Genomic DNA, 25,895 nt, shown 5'->3' on the forward strand with positions numbered 1-25,895 from the left:
TGCTCATACTAATTAGTATTACTAGTATGTGAAATTCATAGAAACGAACTATGATTAACTAACAACTGCCATATTCCTGATATCGTACAGGACATTTAAAAAAATGTGAGTTCAACCTGGTTTTTGTGCCCAGCCAAACCTGGTGCTTTATGGTAAAGTCAAATATACCGCTATAACGACAACATTTATTTACATCACGGGAATTTATTAAAAACTGGAAGTACACGCAAAACAGAGTAATACACATTAAATGAGTAATATAATACTGCATTTGACATGTTAAGCACAGAATAACAATGACTAACTAAAATTAATTTAGACCAGTACACAAAAACAGCTGAATAAAATTACGAATAGTGTATGTCACACGAATGTTTCAACGCAACAAAAATTAACGTCACAGGTAAATTTCTAAAACATGGCTATAATTTAAGATTAGGCTTCTGATTATGTTATTTCTTTGATGTATTTTATAACAATAACAAGAATATTAACATAGAATTGTGTTAGTAAATGTGCAACTAACCATGTCGGTCTTTTTTCCATATCATTTCAAACTGTACAGTACTAATATTTTCCTGAGCATAGTTGCTTTAAAATAAAATTATGCAAATAAACTAGGTGATACATTTTTCCTAACTTATATTACCAATGTTATTTCAACTGATCGGGCGGAGCTAGGTTTTAATTTGCATACGGACAGTCTATTTGAAGATGTGTGTGATAAGGTTGATTGCCGTTACAATTATCACTAATTTCTAATCACCTATCAGTATCATCAATGGTATTTACAAACAAATTACTGGACACTTCATAGATGAGTTTATCCTAATACACCTATCTATAGATGGACTGGTTTATTATGAGCGAACCGGTTAAACTCCGCCCAGTCAAGTGAAATAAATCGAGTAATTATACATACCTGTAAAAACATAAATAGAATCACAACTTCAAACGATAAGATACTAAACAATATCCGATCATAATTACAAAAAAAACTTCATAACAAAATACATGAACGCTGGATAAACAAATACCGAGACACGTCTTATAGCAATGCGTAAGATTTTGTGTGTTTTAAAAATAGCAATTAAAGAAATGTTACTGTGGCAAACACAAGTGATTGTTTTAAATGAAAATCTATGATATAGCTGACATTGAGTACTAAACAGAAAAAAACTTTTAATCAAATTTATTTTGGTGTATTGATTTTGAAGAACCAGTTAGCTTTAATATATATGTATACACGAGTCTAAATTGAAAACTACGTTCAAACCTATGATTGCGTTGGATAAAAACCGCAATTTTTATACGTGTGCATGTAAAACAAATTTATATAAATATGCCAATTTATGAACATCTTCCAAAAGCATACATTTATAAGTTATATGCATAATGATTTGCGGTTATTTTTTCAGAAGTAGAAGAAACAATCATTGGTTATAATGGTTCACTGGCCATTACACCTGATATTTAACCCGATATTGAATCAGTCGAAGTTTCTAATATTTACATCTATTGAAATATTATGCTGTCTTGGCAGTTTACTTTTCAAGTTTTCGACATTTATTATCAATAATTCTGAAAATTAAAAGATCTCTATTTTCCGGGAAATTAATCGAATACCCGTTAAAAAGAGAAACAATGTATACGTAAATAAGGTGCACTTAAAGACCCGAAGAACGCAAACACAAACGAGATACATTCAAGTTGTATATTTTTATCTTGATTCCGATACTGATAATGTATAGATATAGAATTAAAATCCACTATTAAGGCATGACTTCCATGAGACGCATTTAAAAACAAAACAACAATATAAAATATTTAAATGTGGATGATAATCAGCAAACTGGTTAATACGGAAGCAAATTTGAATAACGTTAACTATTTTTGCTCTGCTGGAATATTATTATGTGGATTGGTCAGTCATATTTGAGATTATTAGACAATATATACATAAAAGTGTTATGATTTATCAGTAACAGTTCTGGTTTTGACATTTTGTTCAGAAAAAGACAAGAAAGCACAGCGATTAATACTGTCATTACAACTTATTTAAGATTTCTTTCCAAATTTATAAATTTCATATCTGGAAAACTTTGGATAATGACACTATTAATGTTTTATCAAAACATATTGCTCTTTAAAGAACAAGGGAACAATGTATAATTAATTTACTTCTATGTATCTCTGATGTAGTCAACTCATATTTTCGGGATTAACGCCCCTCAGATATCAGAAGACTACATGTACATCAAATATAGTGCAGACTATAATTAATCGACCTTAACTCCCTTTATTTCGCTCTGTATTGAAGGAGATGTAAGGTAGTAATGATTAAAATGTCAAAAACAACATTAACGTTTTCTGTTATCAGCAAGAATAGAGAGAAACTCTGAATGACGCTTCGATTCTTAAATACATCAAATGACAAATAATCTGATAAAAACCCAATTAACTATATTACTTGATGAATAAACTAGATGCCGAACCTACATACCATTTTCGCTTGTCTGATTTTCTTGAAGGAATTGATTACCTTATCAGATATACTCGTACATCTATATTAAACTGTTATAAAGTTAACAACCGGAATTTCTAACTGATTGTTGTTGCTCTTATACATTGCTAAAGTGTCAATGTTCTTGCGGGGAACCTGACAGGTTCTTCTTTTGCATATATTACTCGGGGGGAAGGAATTCAAATTTTATTATAAGATCTTTGATAAGCTGTATGTTAATTTAATTTTAAAATACATGTATGTGTTAACTTATTTATGAATGACTGCGGTTTACATTTTGAAACAGGTGAACATATGTTTTTGAGAATCCTTCCAAAAGACTTCTGTTTTATCATTAATTAGATGTAAAATTATCACATTTTTGTGCCACTGCTAAAATTTGGGTATTCATTACTTATCTATTGTTATGATTAGTAATTTAAGATACATGATATTATGTTGGACAGTATATATAACCCATATTTCGCTTGCAATCGGTAATTTTTTGATATCTCAATGGCGTATCTGTATAGTTATTTCCATTATATTCTTATCGCAAACACAAAGCTCACGGTAAATAACTGAGAATCGATATCTCCCCTCGGAGGGTTTATTCTGTGGACGTTATCATTATGTGCTTAATGCAGTTGTTTCCAGTAAGAATTTGATTATATAATTAAATGTGCAAGTTCAATTAATGTTATATAACAATTAACTGATACATCAAGCTACTTCAAAAATACAGAGAGCAACACTTCTTTTTGGTACTTACATTTACATGCATTTTTTTCTTTTGCAGTGTGCTGTTGTAATAATTATTAAAGATACCAGGATTATAACTTAGTACGCCAGACGCGCGTTTCGTCTACATAAGGCTCATCAGTGACGGTAAGGTAAAATATGCCTGAGTAAGAAAATCCTTATTTTTTTTTAATATTCAAAGTTTTTATAAACAGGTAATTTATAGAAATTACCACAATTATTGATATTCATGTCAACACCGAAACGTTAACTACTGGGCTGATTTTAACGAGAGAAATTTATGTATTACTGAAAAATTATTACACCAAACTAGTCAAAACATTTACTAATTTTTATCATCGGTATGAGGACATCATTCGTAAATAGTGCTCATTATGCAGACTTCTTATAGGTTCAGGTATTTCACATCCATTTTTTATGGAAATATTCTTTATAAAACACAAAGGTGTCAATATTCACCTCAGAAACTAACAAAACCTTTGAATAGAATCATTAAGAAGGGATATAGTTACGATACTGTTGTCAGGTCATTAAAGATTGCATATTTTGGCGTTAATATTGATTCACTTATAGGGTCTTTGCATCGGAACTAAACACATTTATTCAAAAACCAGTTTTTGACATGACACGGGTTTTTCTCTTCTCATTCTTCTCATATATGTTATGATGGTATGATACGAAACCCCTAACGGGAAGGATTGTTCCTGATGTTCGTATGATGAAATCATAATATTTCAGTCAGTTTAATTGAAGTCTGGAGTTGGCATGTCAGTTAACTGCTAGTAGTCTGTTGTTATTTATGTATTATTGTCATTTTGTTTATTTTCTTTGGTTACATCTTCTGACACCAGCCTAGTAGTCAACACTTCGGTGTTGACATGAATATCAATAATGTGGTCATTTTTATAAATTTCCTGTTTACAAAACTTTGAATTTTTCGAAAAACTAAGGATTTTCTTATCCCAGGCATAGATTACCTTAGCCGTATTTGGCACAACTTTTTAGAATTTTGGATCCTCAATGCTCTTCAACTTTGTACTTGTTTGGTTTTATAAATATTTTGATTTGAGCGTCACTGATGAGTCTTAGGTAGACGAAACGCACGTCTGACGTACTAAATTATAATCCTGGTACCTTTGATAACTGACATCAGACTCGGACTTCCCTTGAACTGAATTTTGATGTGCGTATTGTAATGCATTTACTTATCTACATTGGCTAGAGGTATAGGGGAGATCTCACAAACATGTTTAACCCCGCCGCATTTTTGCGCCTGTCCCAAGTCAGGAGCCTCTGGACTTTGTTAGTCTTGTATTATTTTAATTTTAGTTTCTTGTGTACAATTTGGAAATTAGTATGGCGTTCATTATCACTGAACTAGTATATATTTGTTAAGGGGCCAGCTGAAGGACGACTCCGGGTGCGGAAATTTCTCGCTACATTGAAGACCTGTTGGTGACCTTCTGCTGTTGTTTTTTCTATGGTCGGGTTGTCTCTTTGACACATTCCCAATTTCCATTCTCAAGTTTATTTGGAATTACTATAAATGGTCACTTCTTCGTACTATGAACATCAACAATATTTCCTTTCTCTCCTTATATTGTATACACATCACATTTCCGGCACCTGTACACGAAAAACACGAAGTTTTATTGAGCACACATAGTTTTAGTGTTGATCGATATTCACCCCATATTTTCCAAGTTTTAGAATAGTTTTAATGATATACAGAAAACAATTTCCTTGGTGTTCCTAAACGGAAGGTTTATGGTCGGGTTGTTGTCTCTTTGACAAATTCCCATTCCCAATTGTATACAGACAGAAGAGGTGTATCTGACAACAACATTATTTTCATTGATCTGTTTATAATATAATGGCAAACGGCGGAATTTGTTTTCAACCTTACTGTTTTTCTGAAATTGTTTAACATTTCACATCGGTATATCTTTTTCACTTTAATAATTCGTCTCTTATTTTTATTAATTTTGTATTTACATTGTATCATAGATCAAATGTATTCGTTCAGTGTATGTTCAGATGTGTTATTGCGTCTTTTGATCAAGTTAAGCCTCTTCAGTTGATGTTTTATAGTGCGTCTTTCTATGTTGTGATGTTACACTATTGTTTCAGATAAGGGTGAATCTGATGTTCAGTTGTGTCGTTTGTTGATGTGGTTCATAAATGTCTCGTTTTTAATATAGATAAGACCGTTGGTTTTTCTAATTGAATGGTTTTACACTAGTAATTTTGGGGCCCGTTATAGCTTGCTGTTCGGTGTGAACCCAGACTCCGTGTTGCAGACTGTACTTTGACCTATAATGGTTTACTTTTATAAATTGTGACTTGGATGGAGATTTGTCTAATTGGCACACATACCAAATCTTCTTATATCTATTGACAATGAAATGACACAAAACTAAAAAACACGAAAATTATACAAAGCAACAAAACACTGAGGAATGAGCAACACGAACACAATTGAAAAGCGGCGTTACTCTCAGGTTCTCCGAAAAGGTATGCAGATCTCGACGCACGCGTGGCACAATGTGATGTAAATGATATACCAAATTTCATGATATTTGGATTCGAACGTTTCTCCCTTATCCTGTGAAATATAGTTTAACATTGAACTATGTAATTCTTAATGTGTCTCTTTTTTTGTTATGCCGACCTTTCCAATCAAATACCCAATTGATCTTGGAAATAAGTTACTATGTTAGCAATATCGTTACTAGGGTCATTTAACACGGGTCATAAAAAATGAATATTAAAAGTGGAGTTGACTGCTTTAATTTAAAGAGTTTCATTGAATCTGCATGATTTTGCAGCAAGAGTATTTCATCAAAGTATGCATCTATCTATTTAAACTTTGTATCCATTGGTTTCGTTATCGGTAGAATTAGATCTATATTATACTTAATAGGTCTTAAATGAACGTTTTCTAGATTGAACAGATTGCTTAGATGTAAAATATACAAGTAAATGACGTCAATGGCGTAAATTAGACATTTAATTTATTAATTACACCGGTGGGAATAGGAAAAATTACATTTTATGATACTTCACATTACAAAAGCACGAAGTACATCCCCATTTAGCAATTGAATTCCAAGACGATTTCCGGAAATAAGAATGTTACATAATTCAAACTATGAGTTAAATCAGTACTAAAATATAAATTACTGTACGTAAAAGTAAAAAAGTAAAACTATATATGCAGGCGCTTCTTCATTTTATATAAACAGCAGTCTGAATAAATACATATAAAATATCTTTAATATTTGAAAAGCTCTTAAGGTTGCATTTCTGTAAATATTGACAATGCAATTTCCTTTTACGGCTAAAACTGTATCACTTTTACTATGAAGTTTTAAAAAAATCTTTAATGTCATAGAATTGAAAGTTCATATGCACCACAATTTTTTGCAAAGGTCAAAATAAAGGGCTGTGCGGCATATTTTTTATTTTAATATGCTCCGAACTTCTCAGAGTTTAAATTAACATTAAGAAAACTACCCCTACCTCGAATGAAAGGTTACCACATATTTCAATGTAAAAAAGTGAACATGTATATCTACTGGTAACATTTCTAAGATATGTCTCTGTGAGATGGAACACAGAGAGCATAACTGGGAACGAGTATGTAAACAAAATTAATTTTCTTTGAATATTCAAGATCTCCCCAAAAGAGGCGTGTTTTGAGAAACAGCTGTACTAACAAAGTGCAACCTTAACACAAGACCATACGTTCTATGTAGAACTCAAGACGACTGATAAACAATAGCGATGTTTTTATAAAATCAAAATAAATGATTTACCAGAAGTTGAAATAGATAACCAGAAAACTTTACAAACATTTTGAGTTTTAAATTGTGAATAGAAAATAGTTTTTGAAAACTGCTTCATTTTCCCAACTCTGACTTGTGCTTTCCCAAGTGATCCATAATCTTGAAATCTAAAAATATTTCAGCTTTTCAACACAAAATTTTAATTTTAATGTTTACTCCTCAAATTATATAAATATAAGGAGATGTTGTATGATTGCCAATGAGACAACTTTCTTCCCACTAAAGTTCAAATGATGTGGATGTAAGCAATTATAGGCAATCGTAAGATTTTTCTTTTTACAGCTTTCCAACTTTTATATGAGACATGATGTGTTTACAATGTGCAGCAGAACTGTTTCACCCTTACGTAGTGCCCGAGTTCAAAGACATCCCTATTTTATTGTAGGTTTCGTTTTGCCATAGTGTTTTGTTTTATAGGCTGCAATGTGTCTTTTTTTCTGGTGGCGTTGTCCGCTTATTTTTGACTTATGAGTTTCAATGTCACTTTGGTATCTTTTTTTCATCTCTGTCCTTAAAATCTTGATGATATATAACCTATTATTATAAGCAAATACATATATCAGATTTACCAAGCCTAGTAGGTCTGGATTATATGTACTCGCTCGTAAGTTAGTTGTTTATAATCTTCCGTTTCAATCAACATATGAAGATCAAATTTTTCACTTATAGCATAACAGAAAGTCTGTTACGTGACATTTCGAAATATTCTCTGTATAATTAAAACATTTAGAGGCACGAAATGTCAATTTCTAATGAAACCAGTCATGTGGATGACCACTAAAGACAATATAAAGTGACATTATTACGCCAAAATAAGCCATCATTTTTAACCTTCTGACAAGACTCCTTAATACTTGATGTATATTTAAAACAATGTTTTCTCATACATAAACTATTAACATAAAGCGTAAATACTTGTCTAACGAAAGAATTTATATATTTCCCTCCTCGAGTTTCATTTTAGAAAAAATTTACAATATTACACATAGTATAATAAATGTATTACTAACTTATAATCCATTCACTTTTGTGTGACTATATATAATTATAAAGTTATTACAGTCTTTAAAAAGAAGGAATTGTACACTGTTTTGCCAAATAACCACTTTTACCATTGACCAATATACAATTTCGTGATTTGATTGTTTGGATTTTGAACTAAGTCGTTTAGACGTCCCCAAAATCTTGCCTCGTCTAAACCAATGCCTAAGTTATTTAAATCAAAAATAAGGCCTGTGTTTTATATCTTTGACATCTTGCATTGTCACATGCCCTGTTCAGAAAATCCCTTTGTCTGGGGCCCAGAATAAACGGGTACTACTCAAAATACCTTTCACAAGATTGAGTATAAGCGCATTGTTGATACACGGATTATTCGTGATAGTTAAATGTACATTTAATTGAATACAGATAGAGAATGTATACTAAACAACTATGGTTCACGGTCAACAATAGCCCAAGTACCTGCTGGGTCCTGTCATATGCCGAGGCCAAAAAGCTGACCATACAATTTCAATCTTAGAACACACTCAATATGCTTGACTGTACTTAGTGTATGAGTATTCAAGTAATTCTTGAAAAGAAAAACACAAGGGTGTGTAGTGCAATATATCATACCTGGATATAAAAATGAATCAATATCCATAGACAAATCCTCTCAACGCTCTGCAGATCTACTCGAATTTTCGAAATCAAATCAGTTTTCTTAACCTCTATGGCATACATGATCTCCTCTTTCATTTGGCGCCAACCACTGTATCAATTCTAATTTGAACGAAATAATTTTATCAATGGTTTATTTGGTCTCAACCTGAAAAGTCTTGAGAATACGTGATGGAAAATTTGACATTGAACTTTTAGGAAGCAAAACATCAATCATATCGTTGTCCAAATGGGGAACATTATCGCAAAGGTAGACGTGTTCCAAAGCTCTTTTTTGTCTAAGATGTATTTGATAAAGCGTTGCTGATATATGAAAGAACGTTCTGAGACAAGATCTGTTCATGGTAAGATAAAGGCAGTTATATCACTTTGCAAGGTTTTTTTTCTGTAAGCGTATAATCATGACTTTGTTGATCGTTGTTGTATAAATATAGACCACTGATATCTTTCCGTTTGTCGACGCAACATCCTGTTTAAATTCTTTGTTTTCAAATTTCAGAGCACACCATGACATCCTTGTATGTCACGATTCTCGTCAATAATTGATGGTCAACGTAAAAGTGCATCTCCGGTTTGTGTTCGGATTTGTTTTGTTCAAAGTTTGAAAACAAATTTGCACACATTTCTTCTCTTTAGAAAAATGTAAAAAAGTATTGTGTCTATTATTATTATTTATTAAATAATTCTAATCTATATATCGGCCGTTTACACTACAGTTTACACTACAGTTTACACTACAGTTTACACACGGAATTGTAATTTTCTTTTGATTAATTGCAAATAAATAGGTTAAGATTTGATATCATTAATCGAGAACCAATTAAGAAAAAAGAAATGATTAGTTCTCGACAAGATCAAGTCATTCGTGTCTATCAAAGATTCAAATAGTAGTTTATTCGTTCACAAAGCTTAATGTGTATTTGTAAATCTAATTTTCCGCTTCTGATACTCATAGCATTGTTTGATAAGGGTACTATGAAGCTTGGCTATCTAGTCTCATTTCTGCTTTTATGAATCGACATTTTGATGTCTTTTAAATAAAAATATTTCAAAAGGAACACTTATTTTTTAGTTTGTGACGCAACACATAGATTAAGCAAGACATATCCATCAACTTACAACAAAGTAATATCACACAAAATACTGAATTCCGTGGAGAATTAAAAAAGGAAAGTCCCTTATCAAATGGCAATATTAAACACATCTAACGAATAGATAACAACTTGTCATATTCCTGACTTGGTACGGGTTTTTTTCTTATGTAGAAAACACTCGTATTCTTCCCATATTTCATTTTTGTATTTTCAAATTCATATTATATATAATGCACATGTTAAATTTATGACAGAATTTAAAGTGATATTCTATACATGGTATCCAAATATATTTCTAGTTTTTATTGTATAAAATATTTCCGAGTGTTGGACTTAAGAATTATTTTCGCTACTGAATACTACTCCTTATTCAAACTAAGCCGATGATGTATAATTGCAAAGGAGATAGTAGTTACTAATCTCTTCGTTTATTTATCTGATGGAGTCTTCATTATGCCTTATATTCTGAGTAAAATTAGACATTATCACGCAAGATAAAAACCATTAACCTATAGTTTACTCATAAAAAACAGTAAGATATAGTTATCAAAGGTACCAGGATTATAATTTAGTACGCCAGACGCGCGTTTCGTCTACATAAGACTCATCAGTGACGCTCATATCAAAATATTCATAAAGCCAAACAATAACAAAGTTGAAGAGCATTCATGATCCAAAATTCCAAAAAGTTGTGCCAAATACGGCTAAGGAAATCTATGCCTGGAATAAGAAAATCCTTAGTTTTTTAAAAAAACATATGACATTGTAAGTTGTTTTTATAATTCTCAACCAAAGCAGTGTTTGGAAACAAAAGTATTCATTTCGTTTGATGGTTTAATTAAAAAAAATTTAAGGATTCATTTTTCAATTGCTAAATTTAAAAAAACCACTTGTCATGTCAGCAAACTGTAAATAGTGTGTTATGTACACATCATAGAATGAGACAAAAGCTAAGAACCATACAAAGTTTGGAACACATGCACACCGATAGACTGACAAATAATGCGTCTTGATGTTCGTCGATGTTCTTGTTTGTCCGGCTTATAGATCTGTACGAACACAATATTTACCAAAGTATTATTTTTCTTGGCATAATGATCTCAAACTATTAAATATAACTACAATCTTCTGGTGAGTCTCTTACGGTCAAATTATGTAATTATTTAAAAATTGCATGGGCTAATATAGCCTCTAAACTTTATATGTGTTGTTTAACCCCGCCGCATTTTTGCGCCTGTCCCAAGTCAGGAGCCTCTGGCCTTTGTTAGTCTTGTATTATTTAAATTTTAGTTTTGGAAATTAGTATGGCGTTCATTATCACTGAACTAGTATATATTTGTTTAGGGGCCAGCTGAAGGACGCCTCCGGGTGCGGGAATTTCTCGCTACATTGAAGACCTGTTGGTGACCTTCTGCTGTTGTGTTTTTTTATTTTTTTTATTTTTTTTTTTGGTCGGGTTGTTGTCTCTTTGACACATTCCCCATTTCCATTCTCAATTTTATTGTATTGTACTATAATGTTCCCTACTGTCTATTCATGATGTATTTTATGTAATATATGTTGTTAATTTTGCCATATCATGTCTATGCTTTAGCATTTATACATTCATTCTTTCGTTCAAACGTTTAAAAAGGTGCTGACAAATTCCATCAAGACCATGTAAGTTTCCGTGAGACCAATACCCATTACGTATATTAGATTGTATTGACACGACAAAGTGGTCAAGTTTAGCGAAGCGTGATTTGTGAACTATTATTGGAGATAAGAATTATGACTTTCCCAATGTCAAAGATTGACCATTTACTATATCTATTCTTTTCAATAACAAAAACAGTCACAATTAGCCTAAGAAACAAATGCATTTGATTTATTTGGACAAAAACATTTTGTAAAATATTCCCTTTGCGTACAGGAATTTAGAGCTGATCAAATGAAATTGTATGTCGTGCATTTCTTTTTTGTCTTTTATCTTATAAGCTAATACACGTAGTTGTAAGGGGAACTATTTTTGAAATCAAGATTTTTTTTAGCTATCAGAAGTATCCATTTTAAAGAAATAAAGATTACTTTTTTTTATCTAGTCCGTGAGCATGAATTTGTATTTCAGGCTTAGAAATTCACATTTGTTAATATCGACTATACTTTGAAATTTCGGATAGTCGACGCAAAAATGTATTATGGAAGACTCAAAATCAGCGATAACCAATTAACTGCATGACATTGTTAAAAATTTCTTACAAAACATTTGTTTATTAAAATACCATAACATTCGATATCAGACTATGTAATTGTTGTCTGCTGTGGAAGCCTGTCAGATTTCAACTTTCTGTATATGCTAGTAGTCTAGCCTCTCTTTTAATTGTCAATCATACCCCCCCCCTTTCCACATAAAACTGACTCTGAAAGAAATGTGTAATAGAAATAAGACATTCAAAACATAAAATTTGACGTATTACTTACAAGTTGTTGTTTAGTTCTAAATATGATGATCATCAGGACAGGTTGAATTCGGTTAAGTACACCAAGTTATATAATTATAATGATAGTTTTGTAATCTTTAATCTTTCAGTGTATGCACATTAACACGGTTTTCTCAGAAAAAGACTAAACAGTCGAACTGACCATTAATCATGCTATTTAAAGTTGCAACCATAGGCATGAAACAGTTACTTTAAAATATATACGTCTTATGGGTGAAACGGAACCATTAGATACTAAATGGCAATTAAATTAACGCGCCATAAGGTTATTTCGTCATACAAAAGTCTAAAGGAAAATTGCCAAATTTAAAAGAATAGATTTACATGTCAATTTGTGTATGGAAGTCAACAACTTTTATATAAAAGCATTAATTATCAAGAAAATAGGTCTCTCGGATGCCATTGGAATTTCATACCGTGTCGCTGGAAGACCATCTGCCAATTTTAACATCAATACATTAAACCAAAATGTTTAACTCGAACATACATTTTGCTAGAGGAAGTATTTGGTATACAACTTAATTATTGTCAAATTAATCGTATTATACTAGTAGTTTTTTTTTCCTCTTTAAGGTTACCAACAAATGTTTATGTGTTGATAATATTGTAAGATTTTTCAACAAATTGCATATTGAACGCGAGCCTTAACTGATAATCTATTTGACTGACAATATACACTAATCTAAAACAATCCTTTTGTGTGTTTTCTGGATAGAATAAAGTATAGAATTTCAAGGTAATATCTCATTAGTCCTAAAAAAAAAACCGGATGAATTTCGATCTCGTGCAAAATTGAAGCAATGAAACGGAATATTTCAATTTAAAACTAGAGGCTCCAAAGAGCCTGTGTCGCTCACCTTGGTCTATGTGCATATTAAACAAAGGACGCATTTGATTTCATGACAAAATTGTGTTTTGGTGATGGTGATGTGTTTGTATATCTTACTTTACTGAACATTATTGCTGCTTACAATCATTCTATCTATATTGAACTTGGCCTAAGAGCTTCAGTGGAAAATGTTAGTTAAAATTTACAAATTTTATGAAAATTGTTAAAAATTGACTATAAAGGGCAATAACTCCTTATGGGGTCAATTGACCATTTAGATCATGTTGACTTATTTTTAGGTGTTACTTTGCTGTACATTGTTTCCCTTTACAGTTTATCTCTATCTATAATAATATTCAAGATAATAACAAAAAACGGCAAAATTTCCTTAAAATGACTAATTCAGGGGCAGCAACCTAACAAAAGTTTGTCAAATCCATCTGAAAATTTCATGGCAAATAGATCTTCACCTGATTAACAATTTTACTACCTGTTAGATTTGCTATAAATGCTTTGGTTTTTGAGTTATAAGCAAAAAACTGCATTTTACCCCTATGTTCTATTTTTAGCCATGGCGGCCATCTTTGTTGGTTGGCCGGGTCACGCCACACAATTTTTAAACTAGATACCCCAATGATGATTGCGGCCAAGTTTGTTTAAATTTGGCCTGGTAGTTTCAGAGGAGAAGATTTTTGTAAAAGATTACCAAGATTTACGAAAAATGGTTAAAAATTGACTATAAAGGACTATAACTCCTAAAGTGGTTAACTGACCATTTTGGTTATGTTGACTTATTTGTAGATTTTACTTTGCTGAACATTATTGCTGTTTACAGTTTATCTCTATCTATAATAATATTCAAGATAATAACAAAAAACAGCAAAATTTCCCTAAAATTACCAATTCAGGGGCAGCAACCCAACAACAGGTTGTCCGATTCATCTGAAAATTTCAGGGCAGTTAGATCTTAACCTGATAAACATTTTTACCCCACGTCAGATTTGCTCTAAATGCTTTGATTTTTGAGTTATAAGCCAAAAACTGCATTTTACCCCTATGTTCTATTTTTAGCCGTGGCGGCCATCTTGGTTGGTTGGCGGGGTCACCGGACACAATTTTCAAACTAGATACCCCAATGATGATTATGGCCAAGTTTGGATTAATTTGGCCCAGCAGTTTCAGAGGAGAAGATTTTTGTAAAAGTTAACGACGACGGACGACGGACGACGGACGACGACGGACGCCAAGTGATGAGAAAAGCTCACTTGGCCCTTCGGGCCAGGTGAGCTAAAAAAGGAATATGATTCACGTTTTTTTTATTAACATTTGGAATATCTACCATTTTTGTGTTGTCGTATATTATATAGTTTTGTCCTATAAGAATTTGAAATGTGCATAAAATTGATTTTTTTTCCGCATTATTATGATACAAAAATATATTTGATCAAACTCCACAAATCGTGTTGAACATGCATGACATTCATAGTAAGATATTAGCAACCACCAATCCATTATTAAACCAAAAATGATTTCTGACAAACAAATAAGATTGAACCTTCAAACAAATTTTGCATACAATTTTGTTTAACACAACGTAGACAGCTTAACAATATAATGCAGATTTATCGAGTAATTAAACAGTTTATTGTAATAAATGATTGATTTTTGGTTGCTTAACGTCCTTGTAATATATGTATAGGGGCCTTAGAGTCAAATTGGTCTATGTATTTAAACTACTATATCACAAGCCTATCAACACTGATGCTGTGAGTTGGAATCCCGCACGTGACAGGTGCGCTCGACTCCGGTCTTAATTGACTAGGATTGTTAGTGTTCCTACTGATGGTCGGTGGTTCTTTTTATGTACTCCAGGTTTCTCCACCAATATAAACTGATCGCCACGAAATAAAATAAAACAAGTGCTGAAAGCGGCATTAAACACCAATCAATTTATCAAATAATACTCATACTAAAAATGCTTTCCTAACGAAGACGAAATTTGACTTCCTATACATATAAGAATCAGGAAATGTGTTTGCTGACGAATGAAACAATACATCAGAGTTCTAGAGAAGAAGATAGCAGCAATAATAAGTCACCGTACGGCCTTCAATCATGAGTAGAATCCATATCGTATATTAGGTTATAAAAGGCACTGATATGAAAAATGTGAAACTTTATCAAAAGACAAAATGACAACAAACGGACTACATGATCATGGCTTTGGACAGGCACATAAAGAATGGGGTAGTAGAGATAACCGGTTTTTGTAACGCTTAATCGTCACTAATCTTAACCCTGTAATAGTACAACATATGAACACTGTAAAATATCTGTTGCAAATTACTGAAAAGATCTTCAAGAAGCAAATACAACTAGCATTAAAACAATAGACATAAAGTACCTATATAAGAGTACTGGCAGTTTCTGAAGCTAGTATTAAGCCAATTACTACAACTTATAGATATATCATTCTCTCAGACTAAACCTATTTCATTTACAGGGACTACATACTGTGAGAAGCTTTAAGCTTCCGTGAAGAAGGCGTAGTGAGTTATCGAACGGACAGTTCTTCGCGATCAAAGAGACAAAATTGCTTGTTTTCACTTAATAAAATGTACTTTTACTTAATTTTGCATTAATCTGATTTTTGCTGATCACACGAGATCAATAAACTTTTTGCTTAAAAAAACACAATTTCGATTTTTTTTTTTATAGTATTCTATTCCTAACGACGTAATGATTGTTTTACTGCCATGCGCAAACATGGTTCATATTGTGTTGAACGGCTTGTAGCAAAATAAATGTTCGAAGAAATGATAGTTTGTCGACTATATTTTAGGAATGCAATCATTCTTCTTTCTGGTAGAAGAAACGAACTGCAGTAAAAGGGAAAACTTTAAAAAAAAATATACAGAACAATTATAAAAACCAAGGCAAACCATAATTAATGACTAATGAACGCACAACAAACTTACAAAATTCCTAACATCGAGACTCTACATTAAATAAATACGGAATTGATAGTTCAATATAGTTTATATACTCGCGTGTTGACTCCCAGCTAAATGGCCAAATGTGTATTCCTGGAGTTGCTTTATCATTGACGAATATCCAACATCTCATTGTGTTTGAGTTGTTTTCTCGTTAACGTATATATATCATCTGCTTGTTGTTGAGTTTTTCTCTCGTTGACGTATGTATACCATCTTATGTCGGTAAGTTATTTTCTCATTGACTAATATATCCAAACTGTCAGGTCAACTAATTTATCCTTTACCAGAAGAAAAAAGTGATAACTTTTCAATAATGATCATAAAATATGTGGACTGAATAATCCTTCCTGTACTATTGGCAGTTATACCGATTCGTAAAACAAGGAAGTCAAGATGGACTCTTAACATATATTCAGAGGAGGTTCTACTTATATATACTGATAGAGAGAGTATAGATTATTGTCCAAACTTAAGCCAGAACACTCTGGATGCCGTTATAGGCAAATATTTCGAGTCCCTTTTTCCTTCCAAAGGCAGTTTTTCAGAAGTCCTTTAACCATCACTATGCACGAACAGAGGAGGTCGATATTTAGCAAAACATAGCTGGGAACACATAATACAGATTGAGTAAACAAGTATTACTCTTACTGCGTTTGCATGTTTAAGTATCATAAAGTGTCAATTGATACAGAAAAACCTAAAAATACTGAATTGTTTAGAGGAGAAGGAGAGCCTTAGTTTCGAGACTGCAGAAACATATGTAAATTTTCTGTGAACAGTATATGTAACAATTTCGTGAATGTAGAAGTCGGTTCTAAATGTAAACATAATTTGAAAGAAAAACATGCCCGATATCAAAAACAAAAAAAACAAACACGTATATCAAGATGGAAAAAAACATATGAAGCATTATTTACAAAGATTTAACGATACACCAAATGACGTTAAAATTGTACAAAATATTTCAAACTTTGGCACTACAATTATAACGTCTGCTCCAAAATCCAGAAATTAGAACCGAGTGAATAAGGAAAATTCAAAAGTTTGTACAAACTAAGAGAAGACTTTGAGAAATAAGTAAAAGAGGGAAAATAACAGGTTTTATACAGCACATCGCAGTTCATCTTTTATATAAGCTTTGAATTTTAAATATTTTGGCCACGAGCATCACTGAAGAGACATGTATTGTCGAAATGCGAATCTGGTGCAGGAAAATTGGTACCGTCAATTTCTACCACTGGGTCGATGCCTCTGCTGGTGGACTGCAAGTCCCCGAGGGTATCACCAGCCCAGTAGACAGTACTTCGGTACTGGCATGCAAATACGGATTTTTTAGTGTTATTAAAATTTGCTGTTACAAAATTTTAGAAATTATTAAAAATTAAGGAATGTATCTCCCTCATGCAAAGCTCTGATTCTTTTCACGGATTTTACTTTACTTTTTGGACCTTTTGGATTATTGCTCTTCATCTTTTATATAAGCTTTGAATTTTAAATATTTTGGCCACGAGCATCAATGAAGAGACATTTATTGTCGAAATGCGCAATCTGGTGCAGGAAAATTGGTACCGTTAATGTTATTGACAACCATACATAATGTACTGGTCAGAAAATGGCGTTCTTATTTGGCACGACATTGCAAAATCTGGCGTCGTTCATTAGGATGTTACCGGGAGTATTTTAATTCATAGCGATGGCCAATTGAAGTACTGCTACAATGAGTTGGCGTGCTCTAATCAAGCTCTAGGACAACCGTTGATACTAGTATAAGACATGATATACTCCCTCCATTTTACACCTCTTGTTTGCTTTTGGATCTCTGAATTTAGAAAATGTGAGAAAAAATGTATGGTTATATGCAAATATATCAATACCTCACCAAGTTACCAGTAATAGAAGTCTAGTCTTCATTCAGGCATCACTGTTGGAGTTTAACAACAAGATATTTATACTGTTAGAAGTCGGTCACTTAGAATTATTAACGGGTGTGCTAAAGATGGAGACTTAAATGACATTGTTCTCATTAATGGAATAGTTTAAACAAAGAAGTTGCTCCGGTTAACTACAAGTAAAACTTTGAATTTGGAATGTACCGTTTTAGTATATTGTTAAACTCGCCTTTACTGACAGAAGGCCTTTACTGACAGAAGTAATGGAAAAAAATCATATCATTTATTACATTCTTTTATCGAGAGTGGTAGACCAGAAAAAATATGGAATGTCTGGATAGTCTACAATAGAAAATTTCATCACTTTGATTAGAAGATATGGATTTGATGGGAATGTGCATTGACAGCGAGTATACTATAATAGACTAGGAAGCATTACAACTGTTTACAGAAAACCGGAACCCAGATATTCTCACTGAAGAAGATTTTCAAAGCAGGTCAACACAAAACGAGTTTGCGTACTTTGCAGATTCTATTTTGGTTAAAGTTAAGATCAACCAACAGTTCTTTATTGAAGTTCAAGAAAACAAGAGATATTCTCCAATCTAGCTAACAGATACACAAGTTATACATACCAACTTTTCCATTGTGGTCAAATCGTTTACTATAATTAAGGAACGGTATTTCAGGAGTTTATTGACGTAGAATAATCGAATTGACAGTTGGCCAACATTCATAGAAACACAAGTAAAAGTATTATTTTACTAAAACTAAACTAGGCAAAGTCAAACAAAAACAAAACATAATTACAACATGCAAATGAATACAAATAAACAAAAGTCACTTTAATCTATTCAAGCAAGCAATTTATACACAACTAAAGAGCCGTGGTGTAGTGGTTAGTGCATCGGACTACTAACACAAAGGTTCCTGGTTCGATTCCCGTTCGGGATGAAAATTTCAGGAACTCAATTTTCGGCTCTCCCTTGACACCATTTGCGAGTATGGTCTTAATGAAACGATGATAGTCCGTCGGAAGGGGACGATAAATGGCTGACCCGTGTTAGGAGAGAGCCATGATATCTCTTGCACGTTAAAGACACCCTTGTAGATTTCGAAAAAGAGTAGGCTAATGCCGCTACAAGGCAGCACTTGCACCCGCAAAGTGGGATTAATATAAGTTGCAAAACTTGTTTCCCAATCCACTATAAATAAATATGTTTAAACTAAACTACACAACTAAAAAGTTAGTATCAATTTCAACAAATAAGCAAGATGTCTCATTCACAGCTACTACCATACACTATGTTTGCGTTCAAGATCTAGGATCTTGCTTGGAACATCAAATACTTTCAAATTGAATAATCTTAACTTTCAATTTATTATACCTTTCACCGATTTAGTATTGACTTGTATTACACTTGTAATATCAATAAGATGTATGGCTCACTATATATTTACTTCATTAAATATTGCACAGCTTAATACTGATATGCCACTCCTGGATGAAATCATCACATTTCAAAGCATGAATATAATTCGCATCTACGCTTAATACACAATTTCTGCCACATAACATTTATACTGGCCGTTGTACGATACGTTAATCTCAACTTCTTAACTGCTTTTTTGGAAGATCTGAGTCAATAAACGTTGTCTGACCATTTAAACGCTGACCATCAAACTGCACGGAGAAACCTCTGAAACAAATAATTGAACCCCTTAAAAAAATATAATAAAATGAAAATAAGATTGCATATTAAAGGCAACAGTAGTATACCGCTGTTCAAAACTCATAAATCCATGGACAAAAAAAAAAAATCGGGGTAACAAATTTAAACTGGGGGAAACGCATTAAATATAAGAGGAGGAGCAAACCATATTAAAATCGACTGCCACGTGATGAATAGTCTCTGGGTCTGTTTGATATGCCAACATGATAAGTGAATGATAACGCCGTCTAATATATAAATAAATGTTCTTACCTGAGCAAATTCCTTATAATATTGTACTGAGAAATTCCATGTCCTGACAATTCTGAGGTATCACCAAAATATATTAATGAACTGCAGCAGACTTACCGTCTGTTCACATCACAATTTAGATGTGCTCTGCCTAACCACTTTACCAGAAAAAAAAACCCATGTGCTACCTGTCACATGATTAACCTAGCGCGTAGCTTAACGAGTGGGGTGTCAATCAGGGTGCAATTAATACATACCTTCTTTATAAGCCATGAATATAAGATAGTGTGCTGTATTACGTAAATTACAATTTAGAATCATATGCAAATAATTTATAAAAAATAAAAATCTCATAATGAAGTTCGTCACACATGATAATAGAAGTAAGCAAAGTGACACACAAGAAACACAACTTGTATAACAGTCGATCATAATTCCATTATATTGAAAACAATGTGAAAACATAACAAACAGACATCAGTCAACATGGTGTATTTATCTTAATCACTTTAAGAATAAACAAATATGATAACTAAAAAAAACCCAAAAGACATATATCATACTAGACAAAACACATTGGCAAAAACAAAAGACAAGAATATAAAATATTTACCATAGCATAATTACGGGAGTTATAAGTACTAATCCACGTCAAATGGATGTAACCATAAATAGAGACAAATAAAAGAACACGGACTATAGCAAGTATTCTAGTATGACGTTCTTCTTTTGGGTTTGGAAACAAAGCTATATAAAATACAAACAAGATGTGATATGATTGCCAATGAGACATCTCTCCATAAGGGAACAAAATGACACAAATTAACAACTATAGGTCACCGTACGACCTTCATCAATGAGTATATTCATCTATAAAACACCCCAAAATGACTAATGTGAAACAATTCAAACGAGGAAACTAACGGCTTAATTTATGTAAAAACAAGAATGTGTCCATAGTACACGGATGCCCCACTCGCACTATAATTTTCCATTTTCAGTGGACCGTGAAATTGGGGTCAAAACTTTAATTTGGAATTAAAATTAGAAAGATCATATCATAGGGATCATGTGTATAAAGTTTCAAGTAGATGTGACTTTACCTTCATCAAAAATTACCTTAACCAAAGGATTTAACTTGAATTTCGCACTTTCATTTTCTATGTTCAGTGGACCATAAAATTGGGGTCAAAACTTTAATTCGGCATAAAAATTAGAAAGATCATATCATGGGAAGTATGTGTACCAAGTCTCAAGTGGATTGGACTTACTACTATCGTAGATGGGGCATACAAATAAACGAAAAACAAATATGTAACACGACAACCACTAGATTATAGGCTCCGGACTTGGGACTGGCACATTTATACATGTGCAGAATGTGGCGGGTTAAATATGTTAGCGGGACACTAACCCTACCCATAACCTGGGACACGTTCTAATTTCAATAAAACATGGGATGCACGTGATGGACGTCACAATTGAATGTCAGTTGAATTTTGAAGAACGCCAGCGATCAAAATGGACATTTGTGTTGGTATTGCTCACCAGGAAATCAAATAAAACCATTCTAAAAGTAAGTCTACATGTATATGTTATAATTTTATGTTTTAGTGCATAAAATCAAAATGGCTGCCTTTCGAGCGTGTATTATAGGTCCGCTTCGAAGTAGACAAGTTAAAAAATTTCCTATTAGCATCGAAATAATCCTATCATGCTTTGCTCTACAATGCTCATTTTAACACGGATAATCATTATATTTGTCAACAGTTAACACCTTGATTACGCTCGGTATTAAGATTTTGACAAATATAATGTCTACCCATTTTAAAATGAGCATAGAGCACGACATGAAAGAACTATTTTTTAATTCAAGATGACAAATAATGCTGTACCTAGAATACTTACTTCAAAAACATCGTGCTTATTTGAGAAGATATAGAATATCAACTAGGTCTTGATATCTTCCGACGAACTTCTTGTTAGAAAAAGTACCAGCTATTTTTTGGTGTATCAACTTTCTGCTCAGATACTGGCGACGTTTTACAAAATCTATGTAGCAGCGGCAAGCTCTGTATACCGAATGAGTTACGATATGTAACTCTAATATGGATGCTTGTGAAGGTGGTATATTGCTACTAAGGTGTAGGAAATCATCTCGCTTGTCAAAGATTATGGTACTGAGATGACAACTTATGTTTAATTCGAGATGTATGTCTAAAAATCAGACAAAGGAAGCCGTGTATGTTGTTTCTTCAATTTCAAGTTATGAAGGACTTAGTGATGGAACCAATCAAAAACGTTTGGATTGTTTAAGAAAAAAAGGTAAAATCCCCGAAATACAACAAACAGACATTATAAGGTATCAGTGTTTAAATAGGGGTACAGCCAGGGGTCGAATTTAAGCTTTTTTGTGTACTGGGCAGCCGGACCAGTGGACTGAAAACTCTACTGGTCCGGCTCCAAATCTACTGGTCCTGCAAAAATGACATTAATTTGACAAACACAAATATGAATGACAGATGTTTAATTTTGATGCTTTCGTTTAAATAAGTTAGACAGTAACAAAGGAATAGTCTTAATTCTGATTTTGATAAAGGCTTTGGTAATCTCAATGATTTTCTTTATCAAAATCAGGATCAAGGACAGAAAAAATATCAACATTGTCTTCCACGTCATTGCAATCCTCACGACGACCATAGGGTGCCTAATTAGATCGTCTTGAGTGCTGTCCAGAAATATTTCACATTTCAATAGCCGGGACTGGATTAAATGATGCTCTATCTTCAGTGTGAAACATAATGTACCGTACAGCAGCCAACATTGTGCTATTCTCTCAATCATCATAAAACAACTAACATTTACTATGGCACAATGACGGGATGTATAAGTACAGAGATACGTCATATCATGGAAATATTATATTGACAGGTATCAATATAATACTTCCATGGTCATATGAAACAAAGAATCACAAGAAAAAAAAGGCAAATAGACAAAGCATATAAGCAAAAATTGAAAGATAACTATAATACACAAATTTTCATAGAAAAATGACAGAATGTTCATCAATAATTGTAATCTTTTTGTTCTGCATTATTGAATACAAAATAATTAATTAAAGTAATTAAAGCGCAGACACTGTTTTCTTATTTTATTTTTAAGTAAACGTTGTTTAGAGAAACGTCTAGAATGCACATAGAAATATATGTTAACCCTAGAAATGCGTTATTGCTTGATTAGTGTACTTTAAAAAGTACGTGGTAAATAAATCAATGTACTGTACTGTAGATAAATAGATTCTTCTCTGAAATCAAATGAAAACATCGACATCTTAAGTCAAAATAACGATTAAGATTTGTTTGCATGCTAGTTACACTACTAATATATACGAAGGCTTAGCAATACAAAACTCTGCTAAATTCGTCATATACTAACCAAAATATAAAAAAGAAAACAAGACATGTAAATCGAAATATAACTGCTCTGTCTTTTGCAAGTTAAAATAAAGGGGTTTTAATCTTCTTCAAATGTACACACCAAAATCACACATTTTATTCAAAAGAAAGAAGAAACTTGAACTATGAGTTTTCGTTAAATCTTTGTATACACTCGTCAAAGACCGAGCGTATTTATAAGTGTAAACAGATGTCACTTTGTTAAGCCAATATTGTAAAAAAGTTACAAGAATTTCAAATTGATTAAATGAGATGAAACTTGTATAAAATACAGTAACAGGTCTAACAGAGATTCTCTTGGTTTTTCAGGACTTTTCTGTTTGTCGTACCAGAGTGCTGGGATTCGAACAGTCAAGTTTGAGATTTTTTTCACACATGCAATAACCGGGGTTTACTCAAGCCGATTTACTTGAAACTTTAAACGATTTCTTTGATACCTACATTTAAACCTGGTGTGATCTTATGTGCTCCGGAAGGGTAAACAGAGCCCAAGAAACGGATCCCTTCATGTTGCTCATGGAAGTACAAATCTGTTCTCTACGCATTTAAATACGAATACAAATTATTTAGTATCCCCTCCAAGTGTATCTTGAGGACAATATTATTGTCCTATTAGGTTTAAATGCCTTTTCTGTGCAGTATTCAGTTTTAACCTTGCACAAGTTTTAAAATACATACAAACCGCCTTTATAACTTAGCTGTTAAGGTTGCACTTTGTAAATACAGCTGTTGCTAAAAACACGCTTTTGGGGAGTAATTGAATATTCATAGAAAATTAATTTTGTTTACATACTGGTTCCCAGTTCCATATCGCAGAGACAGAACTTGGGAATGTTACCAGTAAATAAACACGTGCATATTGTTTACATTGAAATCTGTGGTAACCTTTCATTCGAGGTAGGGGTAGTTAAGAAAATTAATGTAAGCTTAAACTCGGAGACGTTCAGGCAAATATGCCGCACAACCCTATATTTTAACCTTTGAAAAAAAATGTGGTGCATATGAACTTTCAATTCTAGGATAAGATTTTTTTCAAAACTTCATAGTAAAAGTGGTACAGTTTTAGCCGTAAAAGGAGTTCCTATGGGAAATGGAAAGTTATATCAATGTATTAAAAGATTATTTAAATTCTACTTTGCGTAAGGCACTTCTTTTAAAATACAAGCAGAGAATTATCAGAATTTATACACGAAATCGTGTACGTTGCAAAACAGTTGATGATACATCTACACTATCTGCATCATGCAAATTTACAAATATAGCGTTACCACTCGTATCAATTATGAACCTGATGGACACACGATAAAGCGAAACCAATTAATGACATTCCTATTAATTAATATACATATATCAAGTCTACCCAACCGGAAGCAGTATCTCTCAATTATATAGCATTTACGTATTTGTCTTCTCATTATCACATAAACTGATCCAACCACTTCCGATCATAATACAGATATGGTATAAATGTTTGTTTTTGGTTCTGTTCAGAAGTAGGAACTCTAAAGACATTATTTCTATACTATCAATGTTTATCATCACTGCACTTGGTTAATGTACGTCAAGGTACATAGAAAACGATAAACAATTATTTGAGAAAATATTCCCATTGTGGAGAAGATCCTTTGAAACTTGTTAGTTCGTCTAGCCTAAAATAAATATGTAACGCACCGGCATTCAGTTGGAAAAAGTACGACGCTCTCAATTGAAACCAAGGTCTTTGGCAGAGAAAGATAACCATATATTGCATCAGCGCTTCATAGTGGGGTCCAAATTACCATCCTATCCATTATAGCATTTTAACAATTGTTCTTTAGCATCAATTGGGAGACATTTATTGTCGAAATGCGCATCTGGAGCCAAACAATGCTGTTGTAACAGAGATGAATAGACCGAAGGAACTAATTAAACCTGTATTTCGTATCAGAAACATTATATCATATACAAATTTTTAACGAATAAGGAAGCAAGTCAAGACAAACTCCATAAATAATAGATGATGGTCTTGAAGTATAGATTATGGGTACCGACTTTATTTATCCTCTTTAATATATAATATTTTTCATAGTATTCTTTCATGTGTCTTTATAAATATAACGTTTACTGTTTAGTCTGTTTTAGTGATATCCATTTGACGTGGATATGTACTTATACATCCCATCATTTAGATACAATTCTATATTATAATTTTGGTATTCTTGTCTTTTATGTTTGTTACTTTGATTTGTCTATATGCCTTGCTGTGTTTCTTTGTTACATATGACGTGGCTCTGTACTTATACATTCAGTTATTGTGCTATGGTGAATGATTGTGTCCTTGTCTTTCACTTTTTTCTAATGTGCTTTGTATGTATACCTTTAAGTGTTTTTTTGTTACATATTTTTTTTTTATAGTGATTAAATTATAACA

The 25,895-nt window shown here is 32.5% G+C and overlaps 1 protein-coding gene across 1 annotated transcript in view; it reads left to right on the forward strand.

Moving 5' to 3' along the window:
* Positions 1-11,303, forward strand: part of LOC134707855 (uncharacterized) — a 321,374-nt gene extending 310,071 nt beyond the window's left edge. The window contains exon 33 of the transcript XR_010105775.1: positions 11,221-11,303. The gene's annotated coding sequence lies outside the window, so the exon portion shown is untranslated. The remainder of the gene's footprint in view (positions 1-11,220) is intronic.
* Positions 11,304-25,895: the final 14,592 nt, after the last annotated feature.

The sequence above is a fragment of the Mytilus trossulus genome, chromosome 2 (assembly GCF_036588685.1).
Source record: "Mytilus trossulus isolate FHL-02 chromosome 2, PNRI_Mtr1.1.1.hap1, whole genome shotgun sequence".
NCBI lineage: Eukaryota > Metazoa > Mollusca > Bivalvia > Mytilida > Mytilidae > Mytilus > Mytilus trossulus.